General features: G+C 35.8%; 1 long non-coding RNA gene across 1 annotated transcript; it reads left to right on the top strand.

The window, feature by feature from the left end:
- Positions 1–11344, top strand: LOC119314346. Its single transcript, XR_005152271.1, has 6 exons — positions 1–77; positions 199–8912; positions 9147–10212; positions 10376–10450; positions 10564–10681; positions 11108–11344. It is a non-coding gene; the product is annotated as an uncharacterized LOC119314346 (long non-coding RNA).
- Positions 11345–11754: the final 410 nt, after the last annotated feature.

Below are 11754 nucleotides of genomic sequence, written 5' to 3'. Positions count from 1 at the left end.
AAAAAAACCCTCTCCGAATTAATCTACCTGGTCCTGCTACAGCTGCAATCTGGTTTCCTTGGCTCTGCCACTTGGAAGTAATATCCTCTAGTTTATCCATATTATCTAGTTTGTTATTGGTGATTGTGAACTTTATATATTGCTTGATTATCCTGGTTGTGCTGCTCATGTGTGGCTTGTGTGGTCGCCCCAATGCAGGTTTAAATCGGTGTGTAAGTGAAGCCGTTTTTCTCCTTCACGCCTTCGATGTCGAACCCCCTCCCCCTGTTGCAATGCTATTTAATCAGGTAGACCCGTTCTGGCCCACAATACCATTTCTCTTTTCTAAAATCCAGGGTACTTCCAAAGTTCATCTAAAATTTCTCTCTTTCCAATGGTACTACTTCTGAAAATTTTGGAGCCCTTTGCATATATTATTTATTGATCGTGTGTTAATTTTATTTTTCCAATGAGCGGAAATCATTATCTTTAAGATTCAAGGACGTTCGAGGAGTTTCCAGAACCATTGAAGACTTTGCTGAGCAAGGCAAGCAACCTACTTTGATCATGTTGAACCCATATTTGCATTTACACTTAGAATTCTTTTTCATGCATAAAGTATTGTTTACTAGTATTGCTATGTTAAGTAAATTTGCTAGGGCTTAGCTATGCCCCCTATGTGCTTGATGTTGACACCCCTTTGACATTCTTATGCTAAGTAGAGGGTTTAGCTATGCTCTATGTGCTTGATATTGACACCCTCCTTTGACATTCTTAATACCCCTCCTTTATAACCATGTAGTGGTCACAAATAAATGTGCGTCATATGTGCAAGTTTAATAGTAATACTTAGCCATGGTAGTCGCATGAATCATAGGACTTGGGAAAAATCTTTGTTACTCATAAATGTTCTACAAAAACCCAAGGGTGTCACTAATGCCCATGGGATGATTCTGAAAATAAGGTTTTACAAAATGGAGATGAAGTTGAGATTTAGTTAGGTGATTGTGATTTTGACGAGATAGTCAAAGACATTCGATGGATTATGAAAATTTATGTCTAGCAAATGAGAATGGTGGTTATTATATTGGCGGATAAATGAATCTTCCATAAACTTGAAGCAATTTGGATTTAGTTAGGCGATTATGATCTTGAACTAAAATTTTTTGATGCATTTATTTAGTTCATTGTGATCTTGAGGAGATAGTCAAAGATGTTCGGTGGATTATTAATCTTTGCCAATTTGGATTTAATTAGGTGATTGTGATATTGAACCGTATTTCATGATGGATTACGAGATTTTAGGTGGATTTAGTTATGTGATTTAATCTTAAGAAGATAGTCTAAAATGTTGGTTGATTATGAGAGTTTAGGTATGGTAGATGGCCATGGTGATTTATTGGTGGATAAATAGATCTTCAATTTTTTTGGGAACATTTCGGGTTTCGCTAGGTGATTGTGATCTTAAACCAAATTTCATGATAGCTTATGAGGTTTTGGTTGGATTTAGTTAGGTGATTGTGATCTTAAACCAAATTTCACGGTAGATTATGAGGTTTTGGTTGGATTTAGTTAGGTGATTGTGATCTTGACGAGCTAGTAAAAGATGTTTGGTGGATTATGTGAATTTAGGCCTAGTAGGTGAGCATGGTGGTAATTTTATCGGTTAAGTTAATTTTTAATAAACTTGAGAAAATTTGGATTTAGTTAGGCGATTGTGATCTTGAACCAAATTTCATGGTGGATTACGAGATTTTAGATGAATTTAGTCAGTTGATTGTGATCTCGAGGAGATACTCAATGATATTAGATCAAGTAATTAACCTTGAACAATTTGAATTTAGTTAGGCTATTGTGATATTGAACCGAATTTCATGATGATTTATGTGATTTTAGGTGGATTTAGTTAAGTTATTATGATCTTAAGAAGATGGTCAAAGATGTTCGGTGGATTTTAAGATTTTAGGTCTAGTACGTGAGCATGGCATGGTGACTATTATACTGGTGAATAAACAAACCTTTAATTCAGGTTGAAACAATTTGAATTTAGTTAGATGATTGTGATCTTTTAAGCAAGTTCACTGTGGATTTTGATGTTTGGGTTAGATTTAGTTAGGTGATTGTGTCCCGACGAGATAGTCAAAGATGTTCGATGGATTATGTGAGAATTTATGCCTAGTAAGTAAGTACGGTGGTTATTATCTTAGTGGACAAATGGATTTTAAGTAAACTTGGAGTAATTTGGATTTAGTTAGGCGATTGTGATCTTGAACCAAATTTCATGGTGAATTACAAGATTGTAAATGGACTTAACTAGTTGCTTGAGATCTTGAGGAGATAGTCCAAGATGTTTGGTGAATTAACTAATCTTTTTTAACACAGGATAGACGCAGTCGCTCATATAAACGCGCATACACGCACACCCTATCCCTATGAGCACCTTGAGAGCTGACATATCATCTTGATATTTTACGAAGTTACCGTGGACGCCTCGTAGTCGACGGGAACAATTTCGATTAAGTTCAGTGATTGTGATATTGAACCAAATTTGTCGATGATTTATTTGATTTTAGGTGGATTCAGTTAGGTGATTTTGTCTTGAGAAGATAGTCAAAATATTCGGTGGATTATGAGATTTTAAGTATGGTAAATGAACATGGTGATTATTACATTGGTAGATAAACATATATTTAATTTAGTTTGGATCAGTTTGGATTTAGGTAGGTGATTGTGATCTTTTAATCAAATTTTACGGTGGATTATGAGGTTTTGGTTGGATTTAATTAGGTGATCGGGATCTTGACGAGCTAGTAAAAGATGTATTTGGTAGATTATGTGAACTTAGGTCTGGTAGCTAAGCATGTTGGTTATTATATTAGTGGATAAATGGATTTTTAGTAAATTTGAAAAAATGGATTTAAATAGGAAATTATGATCCTGAACCAAATTTTATGATGGATTATCAGATTTTTGATGAATTAGTTAGTTGATTGTGATGTTGAGGAGATAGTCAAAGATGTTCGATGTATTAATTAGTTTTGACCAATTTGGATATGGTTAGGTGATTGTGATATTGAACTAGATTTCTCTGTGATTTATGATATTTTAGTTGGATTTAGTTAGGTGATTGTGTCTTGAGAAGATAATCGAAGATGTTTGGTGGACTATGAGATTTTATATCTAATAAATGAGCATGGTGATTATTATTGGTGGATAAACATATATTTAATTTAATTTGGAACAATTTGGATTTAGTTAGGTGATTGTGATATTTTAACCTAATTTAAAGTGGATTATAAGGTTTGGGTTGGATTTAGTTAGGTGATTGTGATTTTGACGAGCTAGTAAAAGATGTTCGATGGACTAAGTGGATTTAGGTCTAGTAGGTGAGCATGTTGATTAATATATTGGTGGATAGAGATGAGGGCCACACACGTGACTCAAGGTGATGATGCCACTACTGAAAATAACTGATAAACAAGGCAACAGAGGGGAGACTGGAGTAGTGGCAGCAGATGGACTTTGATCCAGCATCCCATGTGCCTGTTCACTCTTCGTTCCTGGCTGTTCCGGCTTGGTGTCCTTGTCCTGTTTGCGGATTTTGTGTCACGCACTTGATTAAGCATCCCACGTTCTTCTAATGTGCGCCCTTAGCCTTGACGATAGGTAGCGTCGTGTTCTCGGGCACGTCCCGTGGGTAAAATTCAGGTATGCGTCGATTGTCTAAGCTCTTGCTTGCCATTGGTGGTGCTTGAGCGTGCGGTTATGGTGTCGTCCAGCAAGGGAACACGGGATGTGGGATCAAGACAGCACACATGGCAACCCGCCATCGGGCAACGGACGCCTGTCCGGACTTACAGGGAGCGAAGGTGGACACAAAGGTTGATGTTGAGCTCCATAGCAGTCTCAACAGTGTGCTCATCAGTAAGAGAGCACGAGCAAGAAGATCCTATATACTCCTCTTAGGAAATAAAGAAGCCATTAGAGGTAGAAGAAGAAACCTCAATCTCAAGGAAGTAGTTACTTCTTTAATAAACATGGTGCAATTTGGATTTTGTTAAGCGATTTTTATCTTGAACCAATTTCATGGTGAAGTACGAGATTTTTCAATGGATTTAGTCGATTGTAATCCTGAGGAAATAGTTAAAGAGTTAAAGATGTCCGGTGTATTAATTAATCTTGAACAATACGGATTTAGTTGGGTGATTGTGTCATTGAACCAAAGTTCTATGTGATTTATGAGATTTTAGTTGGATTTAGTTAGGTGATTGTGTCTTGAGATGATAATCAAAGGTGTTCGTGGATTATGAGATTTTAGGTCTAGTAGATGAGCATGGTGATTATTATATTGGTGGATAAACAGATATTTAATTTATTTTGGAACAATTTGAATTTAGTCAGGTGATTGTGATCTTTTAACCTAATTTTACGGTGGATTATAAGGTTTGGTTGGATTTAGTTAGGTGATTGTGATTTTGACGAGCTAGTAGAAGATGTTCGATGAATTATGTCAATTTAGGTCTAGTAGGTGAGCATGTTGATTATTATATTGATGCATAAATGTGTCTTTAATAAATTTTGAATAATTTGCATTTAGTTAGGCTATTGTGATATTGAACTGAATTGCATGATAGTTTAGTGAATTTAAGTGGATTTAGTTAAGTTATTATGATCTTGAGAAGATGGTCAAATATGTTCGGTGGATTTTAAGATTTTAGGTCTAGTACATGAGCATGGTGACTATTACACTGGTGGATAAACAGACCTTTAATTTAGTTTGGAACAATTTGAATTTAGTTAGATGATTGTGATCTTTTAAGCAAATTTGCTGTGGATTTTGATGTTCGGGGTTAGATTTAGTTAGTTGATTGTGTACTGACGAGATATTCAAAGATGTTCAATGGATTATGTGAGTATTTATGCTTAGTAAGTAAGGATGGTGGTTATTATATTAGTGGATAAATGGATTTTTAGTGAACTTGGAGTAATTTAGATTTAGTTAGGGGATTGGGATCTTGAACCAAATTTCATGGTGAATTTCGAGATTTTAAATGGATTTAATTAGTTGCTTGAGATCTTAGAGATAGTCCAAGATGTTCGATGGATTAACTAATCTTTTCTTGAACACAATACAGATGCAAGCGCTCATATAAACGCGCTACACTCACCCATATGAATGCATACACGCACACTCTACCCCTATGAGCACCTTTGAGAGACTGAGCGGACATATCATCTTGATATTTTACGAAGTTACCGTAGACGTCTTGTAGTCGATGCAAACAATTTGGATTTAGTTCGGTGATTTATTTGATTGTAGTTGGATTCAGTTAGGTGATTGTATCTTGAGAAGATAGTCAAAATATTCAGTAGATTATGAGATTTTAGGTATGGTAAAAGAACATGGTGATTAATATATTGGTAGATAAACATATATTTAATTTAGTTTGGAATTAGGTAGGTGATTGTGATCTTTTAATCAAATTTTACGGGGGATTATGAGGTTTTGGTTGGATTTAGTTAGGTGATTGGGATCTTGATGAGCTAATAAAAGATGTTTGGTAGATTATGTGAATTTAGGTCTGGTAGGTGAGCATGTTGATTATTATATTGGTGGATAAATGGATTTTAAGTGAGCTTGAAAAAATTGGATTTAGTTAGGCGATTGTGATCTTGAATCAAATTTTATGGTGGATTATCAGATTTTTGATGCATTAGTTAGTTGATTGTGATGTTGAGGAGATGGTCTAAGATGTTCGATATATTAATTAATCTTGACCAATTTGGATATGGTTAGGTGATTGTGATATTGAACTATTTTTTTTGTGATTTATGAGATTTTAGTTGGATTTAGTTAGGTGATTGTGTCTTGAGAAGATAATCGAAGATGTTTGGTGGATTATTAGATTTTAGATCTAATAAATGAGCATGGTGATTATTATATTGGTGGATAAACATATTTAATTTAGTTTGGAACAATTTGGATTTAGATCGGTGATTGTCATATTTTAACCTAATTTAAAGTGGATTATAAGGTTTGGATTGGATTTAGTTAGGTGATTGTGATATTTTAACCTAATTTAAAGTGGATTATAAGGTTTGGGTTGGATTTAGTTAGGTGATTGTGATTTTGACGAGCTAGTAAAAGTTGTTCGATGGACTAAGTGAATTTAGGTCTAGTAGGTGAGCATGTTGATTAATATATTGGTGGATAGAGATGAGGGCCACACAAGTGACTCAATGTGATGATGCCACTACTGAAAATAACTGGTAAACAAGGCAACAGAGGAGAGACTGGGGTAGTGGCAGCAGATGTACTTTGATCCAGCATCCCACGTGCTTGTTCACTCTTCGTTCCCCACTGTTCCGGATTTTGTGTCACGCACTTGATTAAGCATCCCACGTTCTCCTAATGTGCGTCCTTGGCCTTGACGATAGGCAGCGCCGTGTTCTTGGGCACGTCCCGTGGGTAAAATCCAGGTATGCGTCGATTGTCTAAGCTCTTGCTCGCCATTGGTGGTGCTTGAGCGTGCGGTTATGGTGTCGCCCAGATCTCAAGGAAATAGTGACTTCTTTAATAAGCATGGTGCAATTTGGATTTAGTTAGGCGATTGTTATCTTGAAGAAATTTCATGGTGAATTACGAGATTTTTCAATGGATTTAGTTGATTGTGATCCTGAGGAAATAGTTAAAGATATTCGGTGTATTAATTAATCTTGAACAATATGAATTTTGTTGGGTGATTGTGTCATTGAACCAAAGTTCTATGTGATTTATGAGATTTTAGTTGGATTTAGTTAGGTGATCGTGTCTTGAGATGATAATCAAAGGTGCCGGTGGATTATGAGATTTTAGGTATAGTAGATGAGCATATTATTATATTGGTGGATAAATAGATATTTAATTTATTTTGGAACAATTTGAATTTAGTCAGGTGATTGTGATCTTTTAACCTAATTTTACGGTGGATTATAACGTTCTGGTTGGATTTAGTTAGGTGATTGTGATTTTGACGAACTAGTAAAAGATGTTTGGTGAATTATGTGAATTTAGGTCTAGTAGGTGAGCATGTTGATTATTATATTGGTGCATAAATGAATCGTTAACAAATTTAGAACAATTTGGATTTTGTTAGGTGATTGTGACCTTGAACCAAATTTTATGGTGGATTAAGAGATTTTTGATGGATTAGTTGATTGTGATCTTGAGAAGATAGTCAAAGATGTTTGGCGGATTAATTAATCTTGAACACTTTGGATTTAGTTAGGTGGTTGTGATACTCAACCGAATTTCACGCTGGATTATGAGATTTTAGGTGGATTTAGTTAGATGATTGTGTCTTAAGAATATAGTGAAAGATGTTTGCTGGACTATGAGATTTTAGGTTTAGTAGAAGAGAATGGTGATTATTATATTGGTGGATAAATATATCTTTAATTTAGTTTGGGACAATTTTGATTTAGTTAGGTGATTGCTATTTTTCAACAAATTTTACTGTAGATTTTGAGGTTTTGTTGATTTAGTTAGGTGACTGTGATCTCGACGAGTTAGGCAAAGATGTTTGGTGAATTATGTTAATTTAGGTCTAGTAATTAAGTGAGCATGGTGGTTATTAGATCGGTGGATAAATGGGCCTTTAGTAAACATGGAGCAATTTGGATGTAGTTAGGTGATTGTGATCTTGAACAAATTTCACGGTGGATTATGAGATTTTCGATAGATTTAGTTAGTAGATTGTGATCTTGGGAAGATGTCAAAGAAGTTCGGTGGATTAATTAATCTTGAATAATTAGAATTTAGTTAGATGATTGCGATATTGAACCAAATTTCTCTGTGATTTATGAGATTTTAGTTGGATTTAGTTAGGTGATTGTGTTTTGAGATGATAATCAAAGATGTTTTGTGGATTATGAGATTTTAGGTTTAGTAGATGAGCATGATGATTACTATATTGATGGATGAATAGATATTTAATTTAGTTTGCAACAATTTGGATTTAGTTAGGTGATTGTGATCTTTTGACCAAATTTTACGATGGATTGTGAGGTTTTGGTTGGATTTTAGTTAGGTGATTGCAATCTTGACGAGCTAGTAAAAGATGTTCGGTAGATTATGCGAATTTAGATCTAGTAAGTGAGCTTGTTGGTTATTATATTGGTGGATAATTTTTTTTTTAATAAACTTGAATTTTTTTGGATTTAGTTAGGCGATTGTGATCTTGAACCAAATTTTATGTTGGATTATGAGATTTTTAATGGATTAGTTAGTTGATTGTGATCTTGAGGAGATAGTCAAAGATGTCCGGTGTATTAAATAATCTTGAACAATTTGGATTTGGTTAGGTGGATGTGATATTGAACCAAATTTCTCTGTGATTTATGAGATTTTAGTTGGATTTAGTTAGGTGATTATGTCTTGAGAAGATAGTCAAAGGTGTTTGGTGGACTATGAGATTTTAGGTCTAATAGATGAGCATGGTATTATTATATTGGTGCATAAATGGATCTTTAATCAACCAAGGTTCCTTATCTTGCTGTTTTTTAAAGTCAAACAACTGATAATGAAGTTTATCAACATGTAATAAAGGGTATACATGTTTTCTCATACTCATGTAGTCCGTTCATTCCTAAACTATATGTTCTTTTGTTAAAACCTTGAAATATTAAGATGTTAGGGTAAATAAATTCCTTCAGAATTAATAATAGAAAAGTTTTGCTATGCAATAAGATACAGTTGTATGCAAAAAATAATCTTGTCTTATATAGTTATATATATCAAAACTATGGATTTTCTATGCACTTCCTGCAATCATTAATGTTCATCGTCTTTGTTGGGATTTTGTTTGGCACCTGCGGCAACGCGCTGCCGGGCACGAAGGACGCTGCCAGGTCCGCGTCGACATCGTGCTGGCCTCTGCATGATGAACTACACGGTAAAGTTCAGCTGAAGTTCCTCTGTTTTCTTCTACTACAAGAGTTCTGACGATTTGTACTACTTGGCTGCTAACTTATGCCGTTTGCATCACCATACGGATAGTGGTAAGAATGCAGCAGCAAATCCAATAGTACATAATCATGACAGTATTTCAATGCAGCAGCAAATCCAATAGTAGGTAGTCATGACAGTATTTCACCACCGCTAATCTTGCTGTCTTTTATGGTTGCAGGTTTGTTCTTCTGGCATTATTCATGGTTCTCATCATAGCCATACTGAATGATGGAGTGGCATCTCTGAATTTATCATATGAATTATGACTTTATGAGCTCGCCTGGCTACTGACCTGCTGTGTGGGAAGGGCATCCTTTTACCAGAACTAAGGATTTTAATATGCTCCATTTCCTTCAGGTCTTTTATTGCTACATCCTTGATTTATCTGAGTCCATTGGGGTTGCTCATGAATTACAGAATTTAGGCTTACAGTAGGATGAACTTCCCTGAGAATCAATAATAGAAAAGTTTTGGTTAAGACCAATTTCCAACGCCAGAGAGAAAATTTACTTCACTGGTTAATAGGAATCCATCTCACGTTTTCTTATGTTGTGCCTTTCTCAAAGTAAAGAAAAAAGCATAAGTCGGAGAGAGAAATTACTTTACTAGTTAAGACAACTAATTTGCATACAATGGCAGCAATGCACAAGCAGTGTCAGTGTTAGCGTGTACTTATTTCAGAGATGGTTGGAGTGAGCAGCCACCATCTAATCGAATCACAATTAATAGACTAGTAGGTAAAGATATTGGAGGGCTACTTTCAGATCAATTCATGACTATACGTATGGTATGAGCTATTCCTATTGCCGCGAACTTGTTGAACACGTCAATACTGGTGAACAAAAAGCACAAGTGTGTGTGCAGTGCGAGCTAAGAAAGCCGGTTAATCATTCAGCGTTATGCATGGTATTCAGTCATGATTGTCAAGTGTCAAGTTCAGTTTTAAAAGCTGAACCCTCAAGTGTTAAGTTTAGGTAACAGGGGCTGTGGAGTAACTGTAGCTCGTTCAAATCCTGAATGTCAAGTTCAGAATATGACACTCAATTATCATGACAAAATTTACTACTTTGGAATGTGTGGGTGCGCTGGTTTTCGACTAGTTGATCTAATCATCTTGAATTGACATGTTTTCTGAATATACTCGCAAGTCGCAACCATGGCCTTACAGTGCTACACGCCTCTGCTGAAGCCCCAACTGGCCCAAGTCTCGGTTAACCCTTCAATTAACACGATACAGATTCCAGGTTTGTTTTGCCTCGCACGAATATGCTTGTTCCATGACATCTCGCTGGATATACACTGGATAACATGTGTTGATGTGTGGATGCACTGGCTAGCGATTAGTTATTCTAATACTCTTCTGATAATTATCTTCTCTTAATATACACGAAATAATGGCCGAGTCAGTGCTCCGCCCCTCTGCTAAAGCCCTAACTGGCCCAAGTCTCGGCCAACCCTTCTCTAAATCGATGCAGATTGCAGGTTTGCCTCGCACCAATATGCTCCTTGCATAAGCTAGTTATCTCTGGCCATATTTCATTTTTATCCTACTTGCATCCTGCCTGATGACTTTTCTTTTGTGCCACCAATTTTAGTGTATGTTCGAGGAGTAGCAGATTTTACGGATCATTTTTTTTTGTGGTTGCTTCATCAAATGGAAATTTAAGTAACGGGAGATTCGTCAAATGGAAATTTAAACCAGTTTATGATTTGGTAAGGAATCCATATATATTAGTGTGTGTTGTTATGTTGAGCTCTAAATAACGGGGAGCACACAAAATTACATTCAATCCAAATAGGGCTGGTGTTTGCATCTGTATGTTGTATTCAAATAAACTGTTTCTTTTTGGGTGTTCATTTTCGTGTTAATAATGGTGATTGTTATTCATTTGGAACCATCATGTAAACCTAGCTGGACTTGGTTAAACTATAATTTTCCATGTTTCAAAATACTATACGGTTTAGTACTTTGTTCTGAGAGTCTTTCTTCTCAAAATGGATTTTTTCCCCCCAGTATTCTCCTAAATCTTTTTGGTGTCTTGATGTGATCTGATCATCAGAATGCATGAACTGTATTGAATTCTTGTAAGGGAGCATTAGAATGTTGCTTGTCCTGATCTAATTATCTGCAATCCACAGGTTATGCAACTGCACTTGCAATGGTAGCAGGAACGACCTTTGCTTGGGCGACCTTCTCTGTTATGATATTGTTGTCTAAGTTAAAGAACCTAAATCTGCTCCATGGTTTTGTTATGTTGGATGTGCCCCAAGAAACTTCTTTCTTTTGATTTTTGTTGTCAATATATTCTGTGGATGCTCCTCATACTCATTATGAAGTTTGGCAAATATCAATTGTCTGGATGTTCTTCATAACTATGGTGAAAGTTCAAATGTTAGCATAGCCAATAAGTTGTGTGTTCGGCAATGACACAATGCACAGGTCAAGTGTTAGTTTTCTGAAACTATTGTACTGTGAACTGTTGCTAACTTCCTCACTTTTAGTTGTAGTTTGGCCAACGTACCTGGTGTCGGAAAAGAGCTTAGCAGGACTATTGACCGTCTTGAGAATTGTCTTGAGAAGTGTCTCGGCCTCAGACATGACACTTGAGAATTCAGATTTTTTGTAGCGCAGAACCCATTAGCTCCTATCTTTGTGCTAGCTAAACTTGAACTTAAGTTGTAGTGGTGTAGTCAAATTATTTGTGTACTGAATTTTTGTTCTTCTTTTCTTTCAACAGTGATCACGTTTAAATGAGTGGAGACATTGTGCCACGTCGCACCAGACA

This window comes from Triticum dicoccoides, chromosome 6A (genome assembly GCF_002162155.2).
Source record: "Triticum dicoccoides isolate Atlit2015 ecotype Zavitan chromosome 6A, WEW_v2.0, whole genome shotgun sequence".
Classification (NCBI taxonomy): domain Eukaryota; kingdom Viridiplantae; phylum Streptophyta; class Magnoliopsida; order Poales; family Poaceae; genus Triticum; species Triticum dicoccoides.
This window is presented reverse-complemented; position numbering and strand designations above follow the sequence as displayed.